Here is an 8,788-nt window from a genome sequence, read left to right as displayed (position 1 = left end):
CTGCCTCTGTCTGGGGTTCCTCAGGGACGCAGCCTTCCCTCAGAGACACACCCCTCTCTCCTTCCTATTGGTCCTGCCAAGTGTTGATCAACAGAATTCCACATTCCGATAGGCAAAACACCCCGTCCTTCACTGCTTCCCTAATTTCAATTCGCTTCTCTCCTTAAAGGCGGCAACCTTCTGGCCGTAGCCAGGGCTCTCGCCCTCCTTATGGAGTGACCATGGATTGGCCATACACCCCGTCACTCCTGGTCAGTGGGCGGAGCCATAGCGCCTGGGGGCGGTGAATTGGCTGACTGGGCCTCGGGGGCGGGGCAGCGGCTCCTGTCAGCGGGTGAAATGGCAGCGACAGAGCCGGCGGCGGCCGCGGTCCCGGGGGGCGGCTGAGGGGGCCGGGCCGGGCTGCGGGGCGAGCGACGCGGCGGGGCCCGGGACGGCGGCGCGGCCCGGGACGGCGAGGCTCGGCATGGCTATGGCGGCGCGCTCTTCGCAGGTAGGTAGGCGGTGCGGGCCGGGCCTCCCGGGCGCCTTCTCAGGCCCGCGACTCCGCGCTGCGGCCCACGGGGGCCGGGCAAGACTGGGACTCGGGCCCCCTCGCCCCGGAACCCGCGCCGGGAGCCCTCGGCACTCCCAGCACGGACCCTGGCCGTCAGCCTTGGGCCCTGGCCCCTGCCCATCCTCGTTCCGACGCTTCCCGACCCCTCAGGGCCCCTCCCACGACTCCTCCGGGCGCCCTCTTCCCCCACGCCGCCCCCTCCCCGGGAGGGCCCCTCAGGCCCGTGACCCCCGCTCACTCTCTTTACTGACCCTCAGGACCCCTTCCCGGACCCTTCAGGGCTCCCCCAGTCCCCACCCCGCAGACCCGGCCCCTACGAGCGCCCCCGCAAGCCCAGGACCTCCGCCCTCTCTCTGTCCCGATCCCTCAAGACCCCTTTCATCTGTAGACCCCTTGCCACACCATCCCTCCCCTCACTTCACATCCTATCTCTGGGCCCAGACCTGCCCTCGCCCCCAAGGATACCCGTCTTAGAGCCATACCCCTCCCTTCTGACCGCACAGGACCCCTCCCCAGCCTCTATAAATCCGGACTCCTGCCCGCAGGCCTCACCTCAGCCTGCTGGGCCATCTCCCACCCCCAGCAGCCCCGTGCCCAAGGGCACCCCTGAAAGCCACTCCTCAGGGTCATCGTCGCACCCACACCCTGATCCTGACCCGTCTTGATCCCTACTTCCTGAAGATCCACCCTCACCTCATGCTCAGGACCTCCCAACAGATGTTCTGAACCCCACTCCTCACCTAAGGGACACCCACCTCTGTGAGGGCCCCACTCACACGCACAAACACACACACACACACACACACACATCTGGGAGGCAACAGAGCAAAACCCATGAACCCCCAACAACTGATAGACACCCTGGGCCCCTCACACACATTCAGGAGCCCTTCACACACACGCACGGACAGACACTTGGATCCCCAACACACGCAGAAAAACTTAAGACCTCCAGCACAGGGCCAGGCAGTTGGGACCTGCCCCCGTCAACAAGCACACACACACACACACACACACACACACACACACACACACGGCTCCTCAGCACTTTGGCACCCCTCCTTGGAATTCACTTGCCCAGGTCCTCCTGGAGGCCCCCACAGCTCCCAGCTCAGGCAGAGACTCAGAGACATGAGCTACCTGCCCGGCCTCAGGCAGCCAGCCTTCCCATCCACACCAGCCTCCCTGCGCCCATGCCCCTATTGGGGCCCTGGAGGTGGCGGGGTGACCCAGAATCTCCCAGCACCCCTGTGGACACCTGCCCCAGGCCTCTTCCCCTTTATTCATCTCCCTCGCTTTACCCTTCTTCAAAGGGAAGGATGCTCCCTCTCTCGCCTACACCAGTCTCCCCAAAAGAACCACTGGCTGCCCACTGATTTCTGCCACCCCTGGCAGAGGGGTAGGGGTACCACCTGCTCCTGGCCCCGGTCCTGAAGCCTGACCAGACTGGTAGGACCAGCATCCTGACCCCACCACACCCACTGGCCTCAGATGGCAGGAGCAGCCCCTGACAGCCCCGAGAACTCTTTCACCCACGACCGGCATGTCATGCCAAATGAAACAGCTTCCTTCGATCCTGGCATTTGAGACCCAGTGGGGCTGGGTTTGGGCCTGCCAGAAGCAGACAGCTCTTTGTTAAGGAATATTTTCAGAAGGGAAAAATGTGCTGAAGAGGCTCGGGTGGAACACGAGTGAGGAGTCGGCTTGGTTTTTTTTCCCTCAGCCAGGCTGGGATGGATCTGGGGGACCCATGTCATCGTGTCTTTCCAGGTGTACTGGCTCTTCCCGCCCTACAGCCCACATCCTCGGGTCCAGCCTGTGTGTTCCCTTGGGCTTCTGTGGTCGACTGCAGGTGGTTTGGTTTGACTGCAGGTTGGGATGAGGCAAGTCAAAGAGGAGGGCAGATCACAGAACTGGCGAGACAGCGCAGCCAGGACCGCAGGGACTGCGAAGGAGCCCCAGGTCCTGCCTGAGGGGAATCCAGATCAGGCCGGCGCTGCCTGTCTGACATAAGCACGCCTGGAAAGCCCCAGAGGAGCAAGCTCAGGCTTCCTTGTGGATATTTACCAGCGGATTCTGGATGGCTCTGGGGAAAAGCGCATCTAGGCTTGGGGCCTTGACTTACCCATCTAGAAAATGGGGAGAGAAATCCCGAAACCAGAACTTTGTACTGCAGGGGAGCCAGAGGGGTTAGAATGTGGCCCTGAATGTCCCCTGGGCACAAGGTGGAAGGGGTCAGTGGGGTTCAGGAGGGCAGTCGCCCACCTGTGGGTGCTGGCAGAGTCACTGGGCATCCTGGGCCCCTGGTTGGAATTAGCTGATGCCTCAGTGGATAATGGCTGTCTTTCCATGGCTGAGCCAGTTTACATCAGGGCTAAGAGACAGTTGGTTGTGGGATTTGTGGCCCCACAGGGACCTCCCGGGGGGCAGAGGGCAGTCGGGTGCCTGCTTGCTGGCAGTGCCCACACCCCACGTAGACCTCTGACGCTGGGCGGGGAGAGGTTTGTTCTGCCCACGTGCTGAAGGGAGGACTGAACGAGGAGACTTCTGAAGGTCACGAGGCACACAGGAAACAAACTCCACGGCCTCCCCAGGGGGGACTTTGTGCAGATGCAGTGGGCTCAGAAGCCTCCCCGGGATAGACTGTGGACTCCTTAGGAAAACACGGGAAGGTTCCCGGGAAGGGCTGGTGAAAGACATCAGTGCCCTTTACCCTAGACTGGGGGGCGGGGGCCGGGTCTTTGTGCATGTGCTTTTGATGGGTGCAGGGGGAACGGAGGATTGTGCTCTAGTTTCCTCTTGCAGAATATGGGTGCTGGTTGTTCCGGATGAGGCCTCCACCACGTACTGGGAATCGAGTCAGGGGCTGGGGTGTGAAGGAACGTCAGGGGTGGCTCCTGCCCTGCATCTAAAGACCCTCTCCACGTCAGCAGGCAAGAGCTGAAACCAGGAACGCACACTGATCAGGCCGTGCTGCGCACCAGGCCCTGTATCAAGCCCCGTTGATATACTATCTCATTTAATCCCCCCAAACCACCCGGAGGAACCAGCATTCCAGCCCGTGCCCGTACCATCCCATCCTGTGTGGAAGCAGGAGACAGATTAACGGACAGCATGCTGTGGAGCAGAGATAAGGGCCCGGTGCATCCCCGGGGCATCAGGGAAGGTGGAGCAGAGATGATATACGAGTTGGGAGAGGAGCTCTCTGGGCAGGCATGGCATGGAGGGGTGTTCCAGGCAGCCTAAGTGCTTGGAAGAGGCCCAGGCGGCAGGAGCAAGCATGGTGCACGCAGGGAAGCATGCCTTGTTTGGTGGGTTTCATCCTATAGGCCTTCGTGTCCCAAATGCCATCCAAGGGGCACACACCATGGGACACTCCCTGGTCAAAGGGACCAGTATTTGAGGGCTTCCCTGGTGGCGCAGTGGTTGAGAGTCCGCCGGCCGATGCAGGGGACACGGGTTCGTGCCCCGGTCCAGGAGGATCCCACATGCCGCGGAGCGGCTGGGCCTGTGAGCCATGGCCGCTGAGCCTGCGCGTCCGGAGCCTGTGCTCCGCAACGGGAGAGGCCACGACAGTGAGAGGCCCGCGTACCGCAAAAAAAAAAAAAAAGGGACCAGTATTTGGAATTGAACTTGGAAAGGCAGCAAACCACCCCACCCCACCCCTCCCCGCCCAGGGACGTCTGCTGCACACATGTTCTAGAAGCCAAACAGAGAGCAAGAGGGAGGTTACTTAGGAGAACTAACAACTCACCTGGGCTGGGGAAGAGATTGATCCCTTCCAGGGAAATTTCAAGAGCCCCACTGGCACTTTTCTTTCATCTCTCAGCGCACCGTGATGTGTTTGTGAGATTGTTCTTTGTTGTTGTTGTTGTTTTTTATCTTTTGGCCACGCCATGCGGCCTGTGGGATCTTAGTTCCCCAACCGAGGATGGAACCCGTGCCCCCTGCATTGGAAGCATGGAGTCTTAACCACTGGACCGCCAGGGAAGTCCCTGTGAGATTGTTTCATTGAGGGCTATCTCCCAGCCCAAGAGTCCCGCGAGGGCAGGGCACGTCTCTGTCTGTTCATGGTTGAGTCCTAGGCGAGAACAGGGCACGTAGCAGATGCTCAGTAGACACTTGGTTGATTTTAGGAGCTGACAGCCCTCCCTACTCACCCACTTCTGAAAGAGGGCCTGGATCTCTTCTGTAGAAAGAGGTCAGATCCATCTGCTTGGAGAGCCCCCAAAGGCAGGGCCGACCCACCTCGCCCTGGGCCCTAGCCCAGCCAGCCTTTGCAGCAGGAAAGATACCATCTTGGCTTTGAAGAGCCGAGATCCTTTACAGGATGCCACTTCTCTTATCCACCTGTCCCTGGAAGGCTTATGAGGGCTTTAAATTGTTTCCTTTGTCATTCTCAGGGATACTGAAATATAGAGAAATCAGGGATTTGCCAGGAAGGAACCTGTGATGGTGGCAGAAAGTAGCTGCTGACATGGCAAGGTAGTAAACTTTTTTTTTTTAGATCAGAAGGGATTCCACAGGTCCTAAGGGATTCCACAGGTCCTTCCACAGCTGATTTTAGCCTGAAGGTACTTGCTGCTGCTGCTGTTACTACCAATAACAATGATTTTAGTTTTATTGCGTTTAATACTTAAACAGGGCCGCCACATAAGGGGTGGGCCTGCTGAGGAGGGGAGTTTGTTCATTCAGTCCACAAATATCAGATGCCTAATGGTACACTAGACTCTGGGGATCCACTAGTGGGCGAGCCAGCCCCTGCCCTCATGGAACTTTCCACCCAGGGGGAAGTAAATATCATGGGCCAGCTCCTGAACTAAGTACTTGACAGGTTTCAGCTCATCTACTCCTCCCAACAAAACCTGTGAGGTCGGTACTATCATCAGCCCTGTTTTCAGATGAGGAAACTGAGGCAAAGCACATTGTACCCAGATCAGAAAGATAGAAAAGTAGGTGAGGAGGGACTTGAACCCAGGCTGCTGGCCCTGAAGTCCTCCCGGGAGACCAAGAGATCTGGGATCATTTATCTACACATACAGCCATGGAGGAAGGTACATGGATGTGGAAACATCACGAGTGGCACGGAGGAGCGGCTAGAACTGGGGACAAGAGGAGGGCCGGCAGTGACTGCTGAATTCCAGCAGCCGTTCTTGTTACCTGAGGGGCAGCTTGCCCATCAAATGCCCACCCCATGGCCAAGGAAAAGACCCGGAGACGTCAGGCCGTCTCCCCAGGAGTTGGGGTGGTCTGAGTGGCCCAGCTGATAGTCTGTCTGGGCAGATGGGGTCACGTGGCATCTTTCAAGGCTTCAGATTTAGAAATGACTCTGGGTCCCCATAATCATTAGAGGTAGAGGATCAGAAGCTGGGCTGGTAGGGGGTGGGGTATGGAGGCGGGGTAGGTAGGAAAGCAAAATTAAAGGAGTCTTGGGGTCTTCTGCCTGCCTCTGAAAGATGGCACACACACACTCACTCTCCCTGTTGAAAAAGAGTAAGTCATTTACTGAGCGCTCACTGCATTCGGTGTTTTACATAGGTTGTTTCTAAAGTTATTGAATGCAGAGTGACAGCTCAGCTGATCAACTTGGGGCAAAGGCTCTGGAGTCAGAAATCCAAGTGCAGGGAATTCCCTGATGGTCCAGTGGTTAGGACTCTGTACTTTCACTGCTGAGGGCACGGGTTCAGTCCCTGGTCGGGGAACTAAGATCCCGCAAGCCGCTCAGTGAAAATAAAATGAAATGATTTTTAAAAATACTTTGGTCAGTACTTAAAGAAAAAAAGAAAAAGAAAGAGAAAAGAAATCCAAATGCAAACCTTTCTTCCTCTACGGCCTCGTCAGGAGACCCAGTGAGCAACTCTCTACTCGCTAGGGCACCTCTCACATGTTATAAAACTGTCCTTTACTTTTCTGTCTACCCTGGTACAGAATCTTTTTTTTTTTTAATTTTAAAAATAGACTTTAGTTTTCAAAACAGTTTTAGCTTTACAGAAAAATTGAGAAGATCAGGACTTCCCTGGTGGCGCAGTGGTTAAGAATCTGCCTGCCAATGTAGGGGACACGGGTTCAAGCCTTGGTCCAGGAAGATCCCACATGCCGCAGAGCAACTAAGCCTATGCTCCACAACTACTGAGCCTGCGTTCTAGAGCCTGCGAGCCACAACTACTGAGCCTGCGTGCCAAGAACCTGGTCTCTGCAGCAAGAAAAGCCACCGCAATGAGAAGCCTGCACACAGCCATGAAGGGTAGCCCCCGCTCACCGCAACTAAAGAAAGCCCACGCGCAGCAACGAAGACCCAATGCAGCCAAAAATAAATAAATAAATAGATGTAACCTCTCATCATTTCTTAAAAAAAAAAAGAAAAATTGAGAAGATAGTACAAAGCATTCCCACAGACCCCACACTCACAGACTCACAGCCAGTTTCCCCATATTAGTAACATCATCTGGTAAGTTTGTTATAATTAATGGACCAATATTGATACATTATTATTAACTAAAGTCCATACTTTATGCAGATCTCCTTAGTTTTTCCCTAATTTCCTTTTTCTTTCCCAGGACCCCTTCCTGGATCCCGTAGGACATTTTGTCAAGTCTCCTGAGGCTCCTCTTATCTGGGACAGTTTTCTTAGGCTTTCCTTGTTTTTGATGACTTTGACAGTTTTGAGGAGGACTAGTCAGGGATTTTCTAAAGTGTCTCCTAATCTGGATTGGTCACATGTTTTTCTCATAGTCTTGGGGAGAAAGGTCCAGAGATGAAGTGCCCTTCTCATGTCAGCGTATCAAGTGCACATGCTCTCAACATGACTTATCACTGATGGTGTTGACCTTGATCACCTGGCTGAGCAGCACAGGGGTTTTTCTCTTCCTTCATCCAGCAGACATTGATTGAGCACCTACTATTGGCCAGATGCTGCATTAGGGGCTTGGAGTAGAAAATTAAGAAGATAGGCCTTTGCCCCCAGAAGGTTCATGACCCAGTAGGGCAGGCAGGTGTGTATGGTGGGAATTGCCATGGAATGTGCCTTGGGCTGGGGTATAGGGGTAGGTATTTTTGGGGAGAGGGGAGAGAAGTGAGCCAGAACCCTGGAGGTGGTCGGGGGCAGGGTGGTTTGCCAGGAAGGAGTTCACCGAAAAAAATCAGTTTCCTTCTTTTTGATGGTTGAATACCATTCCATTGTCTGGATGGACCACATTTCATTTATCCATTCATCCATCGACGTCTGGGTTGCTTCCACTTTCTGGCTATTGTGAATCGTGCTTCTGTGAACCATCATGTACAGGTGGGACTTCCCTGCAGGTCCAGTGGTTAAGACTCCATGCTTCCAATGCAGGGCGCGCTGGTTCGATCCCTGGTTGAGGAACTAAGATCCCACGTGCCGTGCGGCCCGGCCAGGAAAAGAATTAAAAAAAGAATTGTGTACAGGTTTTCCTGTGAATGTACGTTTTCCATTCTCTCAGGTAGATAACCTAGAAGAGGAATTGCTGGGTCATATTGGCAACTCTTTGTCTACCTTTTTGAGGAACTGCCAGACTGTTTTCCACTCTACCTCATCTTTTATTCCATGTGTTTCTCTCAATCTGTAATAGAAAGCACAGGTGATCATCTCTTGGTCTCTGCCCGCCCCCCACCCCTGTATGCTCTGGGCGTGCAGGGGCTGCTTCTGTCTTTGCCCAGCAGTATTCAGCCCTCATCATGGTGCCCAGGACCTGACTGGCACTAAGGAAATACCGGTGGGTGGGCAGGCAGGTTCTATTCCTCCAATATTTCTTGACTCTCAGGTTGTACCAGGCTCAGTGCAGGTCGCAGAAGTAGCAGGGACCCAGACAGTGGTGATTCCTACCCCAGTGGTGGATCTGATTGAGCCATTCTGGAGCCAGTTGGCAATCTTGGCTGGTGCTCAGGAGAAAGGAAAAGCTGCGGACGAGGGTGTCACAATCACCGACATGTATCTGGTCATTTAAGTCCTGAAAGTGAACTCACCGAGGGCATGAAGGGATAAGGACCAAAGCAGGGCCTGTGGAGGAAGGGGTGCCAGGCTGGGCCGAGGCAGGAGGAGCCTCAGGACCCTGGCCTCTTGGAAACTAGATGGGAGAGTACTTCAAGAAGGAGGAAGGATGACTGGCAGTGTCCAAACGCCCCTGCGAGGGAGAGGAAAAGGGAGGTGGAGGGTCCCCAGCATCTGGACCTTTCTGCCCCCGACCCCACTCCCAGCTCACCGGCAGTCTTCTC

General features: G+C 55.4%; 1 protein-coding gene across 2 annotated transcripts in view; it reads left to right on the top strand.

Moving 5' to 3' along the window:
- Positions 1–341: 341 nt before the first annotated feature.
- Positions 342–8,788, top strand: part of EVI5L (ecotropic viral integration site 5 like) — a 30,410-nt gene continuing 21,963 nt past the window's right edge. Inside the window, exon 1 of one of the 2 annotated variants that reach the window (XM_089905519.1) lies at positions 342–493. The gene's annotated coding sequence lies outside the window, so the exon portion shown is untranslated. The remainder of the gene's footprint in view (positions 494–8,788) is intronic. The other variant, XM_022557261.3, reaches the window with a different exon arrangement.

The sequence above is a fragment of the Delphinapterus leucas genome, unplaced genomic scaffold (genome assembly GCF_059928025.1).
Source record: "Delphinapterus leucas isolate spDelLeu-1000000601 "Yukka" unplaced genomic scaffold, BTC_Dleu_Yukka2 spDelLeu_asBTCV2_sq25, whole genome shotgun sequence".
In the NCBI taxonomy this organism is placed as follows: domain Eukaryota; kingdom Metazoa; phylum Chordata; class Mammalia; order Artiodactyla; family Monodontidae; genus Delphinapterus; species Delphinapterus leucas.
The sequence above is the reverse complement of the archived record's forward strand: the minus strand, read 5'-3'. Positions and strand labels throughout refer to the sequence as shown.